Raw genomic sequence first — 18,655 nt, 5'->3', positions numbered from 1 at the left:
GAGTCTCATTCATTCAGCTCATTCATCTGCTTTACTACTTCTACTGTTGCACTTCAGTGAATTCAGGTGGGTGGCTTTCATTTTGTTTCACCTCATTGCACCCTGTATTTGCCTTTGGGGAGCTGAAAGTTTAAGTTGCGTCTTGTTTCCCTGTTCCACCCTCCCCTCTCCTCCCCTCCCCTCCCGTCTCCTCTCTCCCCTCTTTTCTCTTTCTCTCTCTCTCTCTCTTTTTTTTTTTTTAAAGTTTAATTCCTGGGTTGATGCTTGTGAATTCCTTATGGGAGGTAGTTTTATTGCTAGTGTTTAGAGTCCTTAGAAAATAACTACTCAGAGATGTGTTCAGGTATAAATGGGGGTTTTTAATGTGCTGCAAGATCCTACCTCTTCAATTAATTGGGGATAAGAAGTTATTGCCTGTTTGGCCTAACCCCTGCTTCTTTGCACTGGCCTATAGCATTGTTTATTACTCTTAGGGAAGTTCAGTCTTAAGAGTAATAAACAGTTAAAACAGTTTCATGACCTTGGCTAAAGTAGTACGATCAGCAAACTGACAAACCATGAAAATAATGAATTGTGGTGTTAATTTGCCACTTTTAATTTTATGAACTATATTTGTAGTTATATAACAAAATCTACAACAAACCAGAAAATTCTACATTGTAAGTATGATGATTTCACCATCAATGGAGAAAATTTAAAAGGGGTTATTGGAAAATAAATAGAAAAATAAAAGAGGAAGAGCTGCAAGGCTGAAGGACAAAGGAAGATTATGTAAACTTTGGGAAACTGTTTAAGAAGACAGGAGGAAAATGTGAAGGAAGAAATAAAAAGAACACCAACAACAAATTCTAGAAACAGTGTTCACAGTCATAAAAACAAGAAAAAGCAAGAAAAGAAAAAAAGGAAGAAAATATGTCTACTACAAGACATGTCTGTGTTGTAACTGGTAGACAGAATTGGTAGTCAGAGCCCAGATGTGTGGCAATTAAGCCAAACCAGCCTCCTCTAAATTTATGGTGCGATAGTGGATAATCCAAATAAGCCTGAACTTTTAGTTCCACTGAAATTTACGGTAGTTTCTGACTGTGAGACTGGAATCCAGTTTGTTCAGTGGCAACTGTTTACTTTTTATTTCTTTAAATTCTAGAAATACTTTTTAGTTTTTATTTTTATATTTTGCATTGTTTCATGTATATTTCTTTAAATTGAATTTACATTCATTACCACAGTTTCGTTAATGAGATCTTAAAAGTTTCCAGTAACTTATGTGTGTGTGTACTGAGAATTCACACTCAATTACATTCCCCTCTCCTATTTTTTTTATGTTGAAACAGTGTCTTGATAAATTAGTAAGTTGCCCAGACAGAGATCATACTTACATTCCTCTTGCCTCAGCCTTCTAGAATGCTTGATTTTAATCATACACTACCACACTTCTTACTTAATAGGACATTTACAATACTCATTTATTAAATTCATTTGTGAGTCAAATATTTGTGACTTTTTGGATATTCTTTTTCTTCTATAGAAGACTCTTACATCTAGCCAAGTAATTTTAGCTCTTCCTAAGTTTCATAATCCATTTTGGACTTCTCCCATGAAAGAACTTAGTGCATGTGTTTTAATGCTTGTGTGTTTTTTTGTTTCTCAAACTAAACTATAAATTACAGGTTGAAACAATGTCTGTTGTGTTAAAATTTCCTGTTGGTGCTTAATGTGGTGGCACATACCCACATTCCTAGTACTTGGAAAGCCAAGGCAGGAGGATCACTGCAAATTCAAGCCTAACTTGGTTTATACAGTGTCAGCCTAAACTATGTTGTGAGACTCTATCTCCAAAAATAAAATAAAATAAAATAAAATAAAATAAAATAAAAAAATGGAGAGAAATTTACCTGTTAGTACTGTTTACTTCAAAATACAATTTTAGGATGAGCACATCAAGAAGTTAGTTTGAGCATCCCATAAGCTGTGTAGACCATGCAGGACCCAGAAAGAGAGAAGCCAATTTGCTTTTCCTGTGACTCAGCAGAGTCCCTGGTAGGTCTGGGACGATAACATTGAGAAGCTAGTTCAAGCTTCCTGTTGGCCACACAAACCAGGTCAGGCCCCAGAAGAGAGAAGCCAGGTCTCCTTTCCTGTGAGCTGACAGGTATGTGGGCCGAGAAGCAAGAACAACCCCTCCACCCCACGCCACCTGCCCCACTGTAAAACAGCCGGCTAGTTCAGAGGACAGGCTGAGTTGATAGCAACTGGGGGACAAAAACAACTAAATATTTGTATCTTTTGATGACTTTGCAGGTAGTCTGAGCATCTATTGGGAGGTTTATGGTATGCAGTACAGCACATATGGGGAATTTCCTTGTGTCTTGTTTTGAAATCCAATATTGTTCTCACTTTTCTTTTGTTCCATTTTATTGTTTACTTTTATTCAATGCTCTGTTTTGATTGGTTTTATTTGATTTTACTATGTCAAAGGGAATGGACAGCTATTGTGAAGATAACAAAATGCATTATGGTAGTCATTGTCATAACCTATTGTCCTGTTTTGAAGTTCTGTACCAGTTTCACTGCTTTGTTTTGATTGGCTTTATTCTGTTTTGTATTGTTAGGTTTTATTCTCTTTACAATAAAAAAATACAGTTTTAAAATTTGAATTTAAAAGATCTTGATATTCAACATGTTTACTGTATTAAATGTTTGATGTAAAACAAGTGAATGTTTTCAATAGGAAAGGAAGACATTTTTCATGTCTGTACATGCAAACTAATATACATACAAACAGCTGTAGTTATTTAGGCAACCTTGTATGTCTTATAGGCCCCTTAAACTTAACAGGTGCAAAATTGAACATATATTCTTCTCCCCAAATGTGCTCCCTTTCTTGATGACACTCTGTTTCTTAGCCTGTATTACCCAGTTATCTATAATTACTATGTATATTTGTACCTCTAAAATATACTTATAATTCCCCCACTTCACCCACAATCTACGGTTACTATCCCATTACAAGCCACCATTATCTCCTTACCTACTTATTGCAATAAATTCCTAATTGATTTCTCTGATTACATGCTGCTCCCCTACCATCTGATTCAAATAGAAGCCAGGTAATTTTTATTTCAACTTTAATTAGATCATGTTACTCTCCTCAGAACTGTCCACCTGCTTAGTTTCCTATATTAAATTACAATAAAATTCCAAGCTTTTTCTGTTGTCTGGTAGGAAGGTCTTACATAATTTGGTCTTTGGCTGCCTTTTCAAACTAATTTTACCATTTTTTCTCTATCACTGTGGTTCAGTTCATTGCCTTAGTTTTCCTTAAATATGCCAGCCTCTCCTGGAATGTTACCCATTTGGATAACCTACATGGCTTGGTCCCTCACTTCATTCAAGATTTTGCTAAAGTATAACCTTATCATAGGAACATCACTTACTTCTGTTAGAAAAACGATGTTTCTGTGTAATGTTCTGTTCCCATATCCTACTTTATTTTTCTTCTGTCTTATATCTGATACATATATATATGTCTACTTGTTTTTGTTAGAATGTGTGCTCCATGAGCAGATGTTTCTATATACCTATAAGCATAGGTAATAGCACGTAGATTAGGATGTGATAAATATTTGAGTGAATAAATGATTTTAACACCAAAAATGTTTCATGTTAGTGCTTTAGAATATTGCTAAAGGAGCTGGGCATCGTGGCACATTCCTATAATCCTAGCATTCGAGAGACTGAGGCAGGAGAATTGTGAATTTGAGGTCAAACTGGGCTTCAAAGTGAGTTTAAGGCCAGCCTGAACTGCATGTGAAACCTTGTCTCAAAAAGACAAAAAAAAAAAAAAATATTGCTGCAGGACATAACTGATACAGCACAAGGCTTCGTTCTATTGATAACCTGTAAGCCTTTCCTGGATAGATTTTCTTCATTGCTATATTCCCTTCCCTTGCCCAGATTCTTCTGTGTCAGTACCATGTATGTAATATTCACTAAATGAAAACATTTATGTAAGACTGCTTTATATTTTTAGCAACTTTTAGTTCTTTTTGAGTGTTACACATTAAGTTATAAAGAAGCATGTTTATGTTTTGAATTGTGAATGGGATAATAAAGGTTTCTGAAAGCAACTCTACTGAGAAGTGGTAATTGACAGTAAGACAAAGACAAAAGAATCACCAGCTAGCATAACACAGCCTTCTGGAACTGCCACGTCAGAGGAGGACAGATGCTCTGAACCTCTGAAAGGCCTCAAGGAGAGGCTATCATGGAAGGTTCCAGATGGGGCTTCTAAACCTTCAAGGCAGCACTTATGTGACTTGTGGGAGATGGGCTTAAAACTCAGCAGGTTTAGAGTTAAAATCTGATCATGACAGGTTTCTTAAACATCTTGAGGTTTTTTTTTCATCATGTAAAATGAAATTTAAAATGAAAAGATGTTCTTTACTTTTGTACACATAAAATAGCCTTAAAAATTAATAGCTTTTATATGTGATATGTTTATGACACATGTAACACATTCTGGAAACACATTTTAGCAATTTATGGTTTAGTCAGCTAGAAAAACAGTTCTATATAAATACTTTAGGACTCATAACTGGAGCCTCACTGTTTACTTTTTAGTTGACATGTAAAGCATTGTATACCTGAAGCTGGATGTGATGGCAGATCCTTGTAATCCTAGTTTCTAGGAAGGCTGAGACAGGATTACAAATTCCAGGCCAGCCTGGACAATTTGATAAGACCCTGTCTCAAAATAAAAAGATGGGGATGAGGATGTAGCTGAGTGCTCTGCAGTCTCAATCTGTTCCCCTCCATGGCAAAAAGTCAAACAGAACAGAAAACAGTAAAAAATATTGATATATGTGATTTGTATCAGTATGGGGATTACACACAGTGGTATTTCTAACCATTTTGTTTTACTTTCTAAATTTTGGGACAGAGTCTCAATAGGTTGCCCAGGCTATTCTTAAGTTTGTAATCCTCCTGCCTCAGCCTTTCCACTAGCTGGGATTATAGGCATGCTTCACTATACTCAGATAATTATAGGCATCTTTAAGTGGAAAAATAGAAAGCTGAAAAAATGATAAACATCAGTAGTTATGGCACAATGCAACATATTGAAATAGAATATTTTGATCAAGATTTGTTTTTAAGCCTGCCATGCCTATAGTCAATTACTAAAGAGGTAGAGGCCAGAAGATCCCTTGAGTCTTGGGGTTGGGGTTAAGCCTGAGCAACATAATGAGACTTATAAAAAAAAGAAAATACTGTGTCTAATCATCTTAAAATTAAATGTAGTTAAAATGTTTTTAGAATGTATGTGCTATAGTGATAGATTACTGAGCCTATTGTTTGTCTTGAGATTATTATATAAACAAAATGTTGCTTATACTGGGATGCCTCCTTATGCTTGGCATGTGTTTACCTTTATCTGTATATCTGTTTGTACTTAACAAAATTCCATGTTAATATTATTAATCTAAGGAAATTGACTAAAAATGATATGTACTAAGTATTGTGTTTATAATATATATTTAAATATCAGGTTACATATATATACATATGTGTGATATCACATAGGATAGTCTCATCATAGGATTGCTTGGCTAACAATTTATAACTTATGATGGGTTTCTCTGTGCAGCCCTGTCTTAAGTGTAAGTTGAGGAGCATCTGTCTGTATATACACACACACACAGACACACACACACTCATCCAAGGTGAACAGCAAACTTGAATGTTTCTGTGATTGAAGTATCATGATGTGCTCAGACACCTAAAAGTTCTATGGAACATTTGAGTAATTATACAAAAAATAAGATAATGTAAAAATCTTCATATAGGTTTAACTTGTGGTAAGTAACTTCTAATTCTTCAGAATCAAATCCAGGTTCCAGACCCTAAATGTACTGCTCATAACTCTCTAAAGCCTATTTCCTATTTCTTTTTCCAGCCCTGTTGCTAATTAAAGTCTCAGAATCCACTTGTACTTGCTTATTTATTACTAATGGGCTTTGTGAACATGCTTTAGAAATTCCATGCATTATCTCGATGTTACAACTTTGCTCATAGAGCTCCCTCTGCCTTAATTACTCTGCTTTTCCGGTCCATCTGTTGAAACTCTATATTTATTCAAAGTTCCATTTAAGAATCTGCTCTTAAAGCCGGGTGTGGTAGTGCACCTGTCATCTCAGTATTTGGGAGGCTGAGATAAGAGGATTGCCTGACTTTAAGGCCAGATTGGCATAAATAGTGAGTTCAAGGTCAATGTCAACTACATAGCTAGACCCTACCTCAAAAAAACAAGACAAAACAAGCAAAAATATCCTCAGTTCTTCAGGAAGACTTCCCTCACATATTTCCTTCCACTTTGACTCTCCCATTTGTCAGTGTGTTCTTCTTTTATTTCCTATCTTTCATATTTACTCAACAAATCTTTGAGAGTGTACTGTTCTTGAACCCTTATTGCATTCCTCATGTCTTCTGCTTTTTCTAAATCGAGGCTCTGTGGTGTTCCAAATCATGCTTCCTTCACCTTAGTCCTCCTGTGTTTAGTACTGTGACTTGTGTATGTTAGAAGCTCTAGGGTACAAGTAGTGACCTGAACAAAGTTAACTTTGTTTTTCAGGTGGACCATTAAATAATAAAATTGTGCATGTTAATACTTAGCAATTTTTTAAAATTAAAAAATAGTTTGGTTTTAGCAGGGTGTGGCGGCTCATGCCTGTAACCGTAGTACTCAAGAGGCTGAGTTGTGAAGACTGATGAGAGTTTGAGACCAGTCTGGTATGCATAGACAATTTGAGGCCAGTTTGAGCTACATACAGATATCCTGTGTCAAAAACCCAAACCAAACAATCTTTATTTTTTTAACTTTTAAAAAAGATATTGTTAAAAGTTTAGAAATATTAAAGACAAAATTATATGATCTTAGAAACCAAGAAGTAATGACAGTCAAAAATATTTTTGAACATTGCTCATTGATTTAATGTCTGCTTTAATGCTCTATCAATTTTTTTACTTGTATATTACAATTTCCTACACTATTAATCATTGTCTCTTTGTATAGATTTATCAATGTATGCATAGCAGTTGCCCAAAACATTTATTTTTTCAGTTTTGGTGAGCCAGAAACTTGGCAGCGTCTTGGCTGTGCTGTTCACAGTTTCTCCTGGGATGACAGTTAAGATCACCTGACCCAGCTGCGCATCTGTGTGCCTGCCAGTTCACTCACACTGGCTGTTGACAGGAGGCCTTGGCTCCTTGCCGTGGTTTTAGTTTTTCCTAGCTCTCAGGGCCCCCATGAAAAACCAGGCAGCTTACCTGAGAGGAGTGATCCCAAAAGTAAACAAGGTGGAAGTCACAGTGACTTTTATGGCGGAGGCAGAAGTTTCACGTTGTCCTTTTTGTGGTGTCCTTCATTCGGGTCACTTGGCAGCCCTAGTCAGTGTGAGAGGACTGTGCTAGCTTGTGAGTGTCAGGAGGTCTGAGGCACCCTGCAGGCCATCTTGGAGGCTGGCTGTCCCAGAGGTAATGAGGTGAGGGAGAAGCAGTAGTTGTCTAGCCATACACGTAAGAGGGGAAAGCCAAATAGCTTTTAGTTTTTCTCAGATTTGGACTTTAAAGTGTAGCATTGCCATTTTGTTTAGAAATGGTAAAGTATGGGTAGAGACTTACTAAATTTTATAAAGATGTACTTATAAGTAAATTTTTAGTAATACTTAACATGTATTAGCCTTCAGATTTTTCATATTCTGAATTATCTGAATAACCTTAAAGAATGATTATTTATTAGCGTTTAATTCTGTATTACACAGCGTATTAAGGTATTTCATGCAGTTTTATTTTTTGTTTTTGACAATTACTGTTTTATAAAGCTGAAAATAAAAATTCAGTTACTTTGAATATTTAAATAATTTTTTCTATTATTTTTTATTCCCAAGTGTCAGGAATTAGACCCAGGGATGTGAGAGTACTAGGCAGATACTATACCTCTAGGCTATGCACTCAGCCCAAGAAATGAGAGTTTTAAGCTGGGCATGGTAGCATATGCCTGTAATCATAGCACTCAGGATGCTGAGGCAAGAGGATTGTTGCTGTAACTTTGCAGCCAGCCTGGTCTCATGATGAGTTGAAGTCTGCCTGAACTACATAGAGGACCTTGTCATTGGTGTGTGTATGTGTGTGTGTCTGTGTATGTATTGAAATTTGAAGTAAAAAAAAATTTTTTTTGGTCTTTTTGAAACAAGAGTTTCACTGTGGAGTTCAGGCTGCCCTTGAATTTACTTCATAGCCCAGGCTAGCCTATAACTCATAGCAAACATCTTGCTTCAGCCTCCTGAGTGCTGAGATTACAGGCATGCACCATCATCCCTGGCCTTGAAGTAAATATGATAGAATTAGAATCTAAAAAGTCTCAATTAAGGGCCAGGCTCTTCACCATTATTCTACTATATCTTAATCTTTAGTGCCTTTGCAGCACTAAGGTATATAAGCGTTGTAGAAATTTTGGATACTTTTTTCCCAGACTGATTTTATTTCAAGGATAAAAAGACAAAGAGAAAAAACTACAACAAAACTTCACAATGTTAATCAAGGGGCAGCACTGGCACATACATTGAACATTGTCATCCCTAAATCATTCACCCAGAGTACAAGACATTTACATTCAGTTGTCTGAACAATACCAGCACAAATCTTTCTCTTCAGTGAACTCAGAGAAATCAGTAATATAACTATCTTATTTTTTATATACATATGTTTTTTCTTGCAGCTTGTCACACTAATGAAACAATATGATGTTTAAACATTTGTGTCTTATTTCACTAATGAGTATGTTCTCAAGATGCACCCATTTACCTATAAAAGTATCTCGTTTATCCTTCTTTATGGCTGAGTAGTACTCCACTGTAGAAAAATACCATATCTTTTTTATCTATTCCTTATTTGATGGGCATTTAGATTTGTTTCCAAGATCTAGCTGTTACAAACAGTGCTGTTATAAAAATGGGTGCACATGTATCACTGTGATATGATGTTTGTAGGGGGTGCTGAATTTGGTCAAAAGGTTTTTATGCATCTATTGAGATGATCATATGACTTCTGTCTTTGGCTCTGTTAATATGCTGTGTTATATTTACAGATTTATGTATGTTGAACCGTCCCTGCATCCTGAGGATGAATTCCACTTGATTATGGTACATGGTGTACACTCTTCTTGACAATTTGCCGCTGTCTGTTTGCCAGTGTTACTGAGGATTTTTGCATTCATGTTCATTAGGGAAATTGTCCTGTAATTCTGTCTTACTTGGGTCCTTGTTTGATTTTGGAGTCAGAGTAATTTGCTTGCTTCCAGGAATGAATTTGAGAATATTGCTTCCCTTTCAGTTTCATTAAAGAGATTAAAAAGTAGTTGTATTAGGTCTTTCCTAATTTCTTGTAGAATTCAGTAGTAAAATCATCAGGACCTGGTCTTTTATTTTTTGATATTTTTGAATTCATCTTTAATTTCATTTATTGGTATTGGGTTATGTAGAATTTTTATATCTTCTCAGATCAGCTTTGGTAATTCATGTGTGTCTAGAAATCTGTCTATTTCTTCTGTATTTTCCATCTTGTTAGAATACAGATTTTCAAAGTATGTATAGATGATTTTCTGGATTTGTGCAGGGTCTGTTGTGGTTTCATCATTTTCTTTCTTAACTGCATAGATTTGAGTCTTTTCTTTCCTTTTTTCAATAAAGTTGGCTAAGGGTTTGTCAATTTTATTTAATCTTTCAAAGAACCAACTGTTCAATCCATTAATTCTTTGCAAAAGAGTTGAAATTATCCCGTGCATGTTAACGGATTATAGCGCTATGAAATTAGAAATTAATGATGAGATACTGCAAAAATCCCACAAATACATGGAAACTGAATAACACACTCTTGAGTAATCAGTGGGTCACAAGGGAAATTAAAGAAGAAATTAAACAATACCTACAAGCAAACGAAAATACAAATACAACTTACCGGAATCTGTGGGATGCAATAATGAAAGCCGTCCTCAGAGGAAAATTTATTGCACTGAGTTCCCACATCAGGAAAACAGAAAGAATACAAATAAATAACCTGATGTTACACCTCAAACAGCTAGAAAAAGAACAAGTCAAGCCCAAAGCCAAAAGAAGAGAGAAAATTATAAAAATCAGAGCAGAAATCAATGCAATAGAGACTAAGAAAACAATCCAAAGAATTAATGAATCAAAGAGTTGGTTCTTTGAAAGAATAAATAAAATTGATAAGCCCCTAGCCAACCTTATTTTAAAAAGGGAAGAAAAAGCTCAAATTCATGCAATAAGAAATGAAAAAGGCGAAATCACTATAGACTCTATAAAAATACAGAAGATCATCAACACCTGTTTTGAAAACCTCTACTCTCAAAGGTTTGGTAACACAGAAGAAATAGACAGATTCCTAGAAACATATGAAGTACCAAAGCTAGGTCAAGAAGATGTAAAACTGCTGAATAACCCAATTTTATTAATGAAATTGAAAATGTAATTAAGTCCTTACCTACAGAGAAGAGCCCAGGCCCAGACGGATTCACTGCAGAATTCTACAAAAAATACAAAGAAGACCTAATGCCGACACTCCTCACACTCTTCAATGAAATTGAAAGGGAAGCAATCCTTCCTAAGTCATTCCTGGAAGCAACTATTACTCTAGTACCAAAACCTGAGAAAGATCCAACTAAAAAACAGAACTATAGGCCAATCTCCCTAATGAACACAGATGCAAAAATCCTCAATAAAATATTGGCAAATAGGATGCAGTAAATCATCAAGATTATACACCATGACCAAGTGGGATTCAGCCCAGGCATGCAGCAATGGTTCAACATATATAATAAATGTAATCCACCATATCAATAAAGCCAAAAGTAAGAATCACATGATCATTTCTATAGATGCAGAAAAAGCTTTTGATAAGGTCCAACATTCATTTATGATAAGAACTTTACAGAAAATTGGAATAGATGGTCTTTACCGCAATATAATAAAGGCCATCTACGACAAACCAACAGCAAGTATCATGCTAAATGGCCAAAAATTGAAAGCCTTTACTTTAAAATCAGGCACAAGACAAGGATGTCCCTTATCACCGCTCCTATTTAATATAGTACTGGAAATATTAACCAGAGCAATTAGACAAGAGAGAGAAATAAAAGGGGTAAAGATAGGAAAAGAAGAAGTTAAATTATCATTGTTTGCAGATGACATGATACTCTACATTAGAAGACCCCCTAAACTCCATCAAAAGACACTTAGATATAATAAATACATTCAGTAATGTAGCTGGATACAAAATCAATACTCAGAAATCAATAGCATTCCTATACACTAACAACAAAAACACAGAGAGAGAAATAAGAGAAGCCACACTCTTCACACTAGCAAGTAAAAATTTAGGAATTACTCTTATGAAAGTAGTGAAAGACCTATACAGGGAAAATTATAATACACTGAAAAAAGAAATTTAAGATGATCTCAGAGAATGGAAAGACATCCCATACTCATGGATTGGAAGAACAAACATTGTGAAAATGGCCATTGTCCCAAAACTGTTATACAGATTCAATGCAATCCCAATAAAAATACCATCAACATACCTTATAGATCTAGAGAAATCACTCCTAAAATTCAACTGGAACCAGAAGAGACCTAGAATAGCAAAGGCAATTCTAAGCAGCAAAGGCAAGGCAGGAGGCATCACAATCCCTGACTTGAAGTTATACTACAAAGCAACAGTAGTAAAATCAACATGGTACTGGCATCAAAACAGAGCCGATGATCAATGGAATAGATTAGAAGATACAACCACTACTACAAACACACTCAACCACCTTATCTTTGATAAAGGAGCTAAGCAGTTTCACTGGAAGAACGACAGTCTCTTTAATAAATGGTGTTGGAAAAACTGGCTCTCCATTTGCCAAAAACTAAAACTAGACCCATGCCTATCACCATGCACTAAACTAAATTCTAAATGGATCAAAGATCTGAATATTAAAACAGAAACACTAAATCTATTGGAAGACAAATTAGGTAGAAACCTTGAAGACATAGGGGTAGGTAGAGAATTCATGAACAGGACTCAAACCGCATCGGAAATACTTCCTAGAATCAATAACTGGGACCACCTCTTAAAAAAGATTCTGTATGTCAAAAAAAAAAAAAAAATCTACAACATAGTGAAAAGTAAACCCCAAAACTGGGAAATGGTCTTAGGGGACTCCTCCTCAGACAAGGGACTTTTATCTAAAATATATAAAGAATTAAAAAAATTTAGACTCCCAAAATTCAAAAAGATCCAATCCAAAAGTGGGCATCTGAGATGAATACACACTTCTCAGATGAAGAAATACAAATGACAAATAAATACATGAAAAAATGTTCATCTTCATTGGTAATTAGGGAAATGCAAATTAAAACCACACTGAGATTCCATCTCACTCCTGAAAGCATGGCCAAGATGAAGAAAACCACCACCAACAAATGCTGGTTGTGGGCAAAAAGGCACTCCTGCACTGTTGGTGGGAGTGTAGACTGGTGCAACCATTGTGGAGGTCAGTCTCGAGATTTCTCAAAAAGCTGGGATTGGAAGTCCCATTAGTTCCAGCTATTCCACTTCTAGGTATATTCCCAGAAGAACTAAAAGCATCATACCACAGTTAATATTTGTGCACCCATGTTTATAGCAGCACAATTTGTAATAGCCAGATCTTGGAAACAACCTAAGTGTCCATCAACTGAGGAGTGGATAATAATGTTGCGGTATTTCTATACAATTGAGTACTACTCAGCTATAAAGAAGGATCACATTGAGGTATTTATAAATAAGTAGGTGCAGCTTGAGACCATACTCATAAGTGAAATAAATCAAACTCACATATATGAATACCAAATAGTTTCCCTAGTGTAAGAAATGATATAGATACATAAAAGTATGTGGTGATCATGATTCCCCATTATATGGCTTTGAGGCCTTATAAAGTTTTTACTCATGAATTAGAATGGTTTTATTCTGGGCTCTTTGATTTTATTGTCTGTGACGATATGAACAGCTAATTTGAAGAAAACAAGACATTATAATAGTGTCGATTTAATATCATCTTGTTTTGAAGTCCCATCAAACTGTTGTTCTTCTGTCTCCATTAGTTTTATCATGTTGTATCTTTTTGGATTTTATTATATGTGATAATATAAACAAAATTTTTTTAGGCAAAGAGATAATATAGAAATCATTGTTCATTTTCTGTTAGCTGGTTCTAAATACTTTGTAATACTTTCATCTTGAATGGTTTCACACTATCTTGATATGTTTGATAGTATAGTATATAAAGTTATACTCAAATATTTCAAGGAAAGAGACACTATGGTAAGTACTACCAAGTCGGGTTATCTTGTGAAACACTATGTTGCTTAAATTGTTCTGTCCTCTTTTATCTCAGTCTCTCCCTTTTAAAAAATCTATTATTATTATTTTTTTAATTAAGGGAGAAAATTTAAAAAATTAGCAGGATATATTATAGTAACTTTTTTGATTTCCTGTTAACTTGATTTGAAGCCCTGTATTGCTCTCACCATTCTGTTTTGACTGATTTTACTCTATTCTGTTTTGTTTGATAGTAATCAATTTTGAGGGTATAGGCAACTACTTTGAAGGCAATAAGATTCACTATGATGCCCACTCTGGTTTGAATATTATCTTCTTTCGAAGTCCTGTAATGTCTCCAATGTTTATGTTTTATTGGTTTTGTTCTGTACTGTTTTGTTCAATTTTATTATACCTGATGATATAGATAATTCTTTTTAAGGTAGCAAGAGGCATTAGGGTAACCACTGTTGATTATCTTGTATTCTGTTTTTACTTCATATACTATATCCATCCTTTGTTTTGACTCACTGTGCTTTGTTTTGTTACATTTGGTTTTATTCTCTTCCAAAAAAAAAAAAAAGTAATAAGAACTGTGGGAGTAATAAAACCCAAAATGTATAATTGTTATTGTAAAAAAGAGAGGAAAAGAAAGTTCTTTAAAGGATACAACTCCAAGTGTGTTTAGGTGTGTAAGATATGACCATATTACTAAGTTTTGCCGGATCATTGAACACAAGTGTTTGCAGTCTCACTGTTTGAATGTCTACTTTGTATGCTTTAAAATTGTATCTTGAACAACTATTTGTAAGATGACAATATGTAATCTATTAACTAGTGATTTCTTACTCTGTATTTTTTTTGAAACCCTGTATTGTACCCTTTTACTATTTTGTTTTTTTTCTTTAAATAAAATTTTTAAAAAAGTTTGAGGTTCAACATTAAGTTGTTTCTGTGCACTTGCTCTGTCTTCCTGATATGGACAATTTCTGCTGTAAATTTCCCTCTAAAAACTGCTCTCCTTGTGTCCTACAACTAGTACTGTGTTGTATTGTTGTTACCATTCTACTGTAAAAGCTTATTTCTTCTTTAATTCCATCTGTGACTTATTGTCAGTAAGGTGCTGTTTAATTTCCACGTGTTTATGAAACTCTTGTGGTTTCATTTGGCATGGATTTCTAATTTCATTTCACTGTGGTCTGTTACTATGCATAGGATAATTTGAATTCTAGTATACATAGAATCATTTGAATTCTTTTTCATTTACTTAAGCATGTTCTATGAGGCAGTATATGGTCTATTTTGGAGAACATCCCATGTGTAGCTGAGAAGAATATGTATTCTGACGTGGTGTGGAACATTCTATACACATCTACTTGTTCCATTTGCTTAAAAGTTTGAATTCTCATATTTCACTATTGTTTTTGTCTGGTTGATCTGTCTTTTTGTGAGTGGGGTATGGGGTATTGAGGTCTCCCAATACAATTGTATTAGGGCTTATTTGATTTTTCATAGCCATTAATAATTGTTTTATACAGTTGGATGCAATGGCATTTGTTGCAGATATATTTATGATTGTTATCTCTTCCTTTCGGATTGTTCCCTTTCCGAGAATGTAGTGACCTTCTTTATCCGTCTTCATCAGTGTTGACTTAAAATTGACTCTGTCTGCAAATGGAATACCTTCTCTTGCTTTGTTTCTTGGTTCCTGTTGCATGGAGTATTTTTTGCATCCTTTTGACTTTCAGTCTGTGAATTTCCTTTTGAATTATATGTGTTTCTTGTATGCAGCATATTGTTGGATCTTTCTTCTTAATCCATTCTGCTAGTCTGTGTTTTTTGACTGATGAATTGAGACCATTAACATTGATGGTTGTGACTCACATGTATTGACATCTATTTTTCATTTTATTTTCCTGTTGCTGGATCTTGCATTTTGTTCCCTCCAATTATTTGCCTTCCCTGGTGGATTCCTTCTGTTGGGTTTCATTGAGGTTTAGTCCTTACTATCTCTCTCTGGAATATCCTTCAGAACATTTTAGAGTGCTATTTTGGTGGTCATAAATTTCCTCAGATGTTCCTTGTCATGGAAGTATTTTATTTCTCCTTCAATTTGGAAAGATAGTTTTGTGGGGTACATCAATCTGACAGTTGTTTTCCTTTAGAACTTGCATTATTTCACTCCAAGCTCTCCTTGAGAGTTTGTGCTGAGAAGTCAGCTGTGATTCTGATGAGTTTTCCTTTTATGGATGATTTTTTCTTTTCCCTAACAGATTTTAAGATTCTCTTCTTGTGTTAAATTTCTGGAATTTTGACTATGATATACCTGGCTGTTCAGTATTTTTGATCATTGCTAACTGGAGTTTTATACGCTTTATCTGAATGTCAAATTCATTTTCTCTACCAGGGATGTTTCTGTCATGATGTCTGTAAACCTTATTTAATATCATTTGTGGTACCTCTTGCTTGTTCATTGACTTCGTTAATCTTAAATTATTCTTCTTTGTCTCATTGAGCAGCTGCTGGATTGATTTCTCATGGTCCCTTGCTATTTTTAAAATAATCTTTCTTTTCCTGGTTGCTAACTGTAAACCTGTTTTCAGTATCTGAGATCCTGCCCTCACATTGGCCTAATCTGCTTTGAAAACTTTCACTGAGTGTTTATTCTGGATATTTGCTTTATGGGTTCCATTTCTTTTCATATGCTGGCCTTCCATAATTTGCTTAAGCTCGTATATTTTTGTCTGTGTCTACTCAAATGTCACTAAACGTGGTGTTTGTTTTGGTAGTCTCTGTGGTTATCTGAGAGATTATTTCTAATTTCATTTTACCCAGAGTCTCATTCAGTTGCTTTGTTGTTTTCACTTCACAGAGACTTGGTGCAGGGTTTTTGGATTGTCCAACCGCGTTGCCCCCTGGGTTTGCCTTTGGTGAACTAGAGGTCTGGGGTTGCATATTGTTAAAGTGTCTTCTCACTTTTCTTTTTTACTTTAATTCTTGGGGTGATGCTTGTAATTTGCTTATGGTAGGTTGCTTTATTGGTAGTATTTAGAACCCTTAGGTAGTAATTACTTCTCTGAGGTATCTTCCAGGTATAGATAGTTTTTGGGTTTTAAGTCTGTTGAAAGATCTTACCTGTTTAGTTTGTAGAAGATGACAAGTTTTTGCTTGTTTGGCCTAGACCCTGGTTGTTTGACACTGTGTGACAGTTTTTCTGTGACCCTTAGTTAGTCTCAGTCATGGATTATCAGGACCATCAGTGGCAGCCAGTGCAGTCCTCCAGGTCTGCAGTTCCCTTCCACTGCTGCATCTCTCTTCTGCATCTGGGGTTCTCAACTGTTGCTGTCACTGTCACTGTGTCCCCAGGTTTGAACAGCTCCTCTAGTGCTGTGAGTCTGGCTCAGGGAGAAGGAGCTGCCAACTTCTGCCTTTTTCTTTGTTGAAGTTTTTGTTTTTATTCTCTCTGTGGGCTTCAATTCGCAGTTCAGATATTTCCTGAGTCCAGGGGATTCACTCCCTTTCTTCTTGTCTTCCTCATGATGCTGAAATTTAGCATCATATCCTAATGTCTCTTTCTTCTTCAGAGTCTCCTTTCTGGGGTGTTGTGTTTGTTTTCTCTTCCCTCTTTTTCTTATTAATGACTACAATGACTGCAGTGACTGCAGTTTTGGGAAAAGGCATAAGTATTTGCTTCTTTTTTTTTTAATTTTAAAGAGAAAAAACCCCTCTACACACAAGAAACAAAAAGCAAAAGAGACAACAATAACAAAACCCCAAAACAATAACAATATAGGCTTTCAAAACAAGATGGTAAGAATTTAACTTTTTTTTTGTCTTTTTGAGACAGGGTCTTGCTATGCAGTTCAGGCTGGTCTTGAACTCAGATTGTAGTGCCCAGGCTGGTTTCTACCTCACAACAATCCTCTTGTCTCAGCACCCCGAGTGTGATTAGAGGTGTGCACCACTATGCCTGGTGATAACATTGAATTCTTTTTTTGGGGGTGGGGTGGGGATTGTTTAAAATGAATGTTTATTTAACTTTATTTATTTATTTTTGGTACTGGGGATCAAACTCAGAACCTGATGCTTGCCAGGCAGGTGCTATACTGCTCAGCTAAATCCCAGGCATAATGATTGTTATATTGCATATTGGAACTCTTCTGAAAATAAGAAGACTTTGCATTTCTAATAGGCTCCCCTGTGCTGATCCTCTTGGTGGAATACCCTGAGTAGCACTGGGCTGAAAGGTTAGCATACTAAGAGAATCTGAAGACAGACTAGTGGCTCTTCAAGATTTAGAGATTGGGAAGAGGGGGAGTAACTGAGACTGTAAATGAGTAGTTAGTGAGGCAAAAGAAAAATGAGAAGAGTGTGGTGTCCTGCAAGTTAAGTGAGAGTTTTCACAAAGGAAAGGAGTGATACATTCATCAAAGTGCACGTGAACAAGGCTAAGAGGAAGACTACACTGGATTACTCTGTATGAGGAAAGTGGTAGTTGATGTCCTTGAATCAGTTTGGTGATACTGTAAGGACATTTTGTTAAAGACTAAAATCTGCAATTGATATGAGCCTTTGAAAATATGGGAGAAAGAAGTGTGTGGATAATAGACTAATTATTTGAGGCCTGTTGTGGAAAATGAAGAAAGGGAACAGTGGCTAGAAGGACGAGAGCTAGGGAAAGGGTGCCTGTAAAAGGTAAGAACTATTGTAATACTTTATATGCTTATAGGCCATAGAGAAGGAAATGCTGTTGAAGCAGAGAAGAAAGGCCAGTGACAGAAGTGTTGTCTTGGAGAAGGGACCTGGTAGGCAGAAAGCGGAATCGCTTGAACAGGAATATGTAAAGTGAAGAGAGAACAGACAGGTTAGTTAGGAGGTTGTAGACATTAACTGAATGGCTTTTGTTTTCATTGTGAAATAGGAATACCTTGAGAAAATGGTCTTTGTTTAATGTTCTGTTATTAATACTTAGATCAGTGATTAGAGCCAGGCATGGCGGTCCATATCTGTAATCCTAGTGCTTGGGAGGATCACTAGTGCTGAGGATCACCACAAGTTCGAGGCCAACCCGGCCTATATAGCAAAGCCCTCTCTCTCTCTCTCTCTCTCTCTCTCTCTCTCTCTCTCTCTTCCTCTCTCTCTCTCTCTTTCTTTCTCTCTCTCTCTCAAAAAAAAACTATTGGAACATAGTGAATGTTTCAGTACACTAGTATAAGGAAGAGCAATCTTGAGCTAG

General features: G+C 35.7%; 1 protein-coding gene across 4 annotated transcripts in view; it reads left to right on the top strand.

Annotated features, from left to right (window-relative positions):
* Yaf2 (YY1 associated factor 2) overlaps positions 1–18,655 on the top strand; it is a 99,072-nt gene that overhangs the window by 50,668 nt on the left and 29,749 nt on the right. The window contains exon 4 of one of the 4 annotated variants that reach the window (XR_010049212.1): positions 2–57. The exons of the other annotated variants lie outside the window; for them this stretch is intronic. The gene's annotated coding sequence lies outside the window, so the exon portion shown is untranslated. Of the gene's footprint in view, position 1; positions 58–18,655 lie in introns of those variants that run through there. 4 annotated transcript variants of the gene reach the window in all.

Source organism: Cavia porcellus, unplaced genomic scaffold (genome assembly GCF_034190915.1).
Source record: "Cavia porcellus strain 051 isolate PalLab524CR breed Dunkin Hartley unplaced genomic scaffold, mCavPor4.1 scaffold_8, whole genome shotgun sequence".
NCBI lineage: Eukaryota > Metazoa > Chordata > Mammalia > Rodentia > Caviidae > Cavia > Cavia porcellus.
This window is presented reverse-complemented; position numbering and strand designations above follow the sequence as displayed.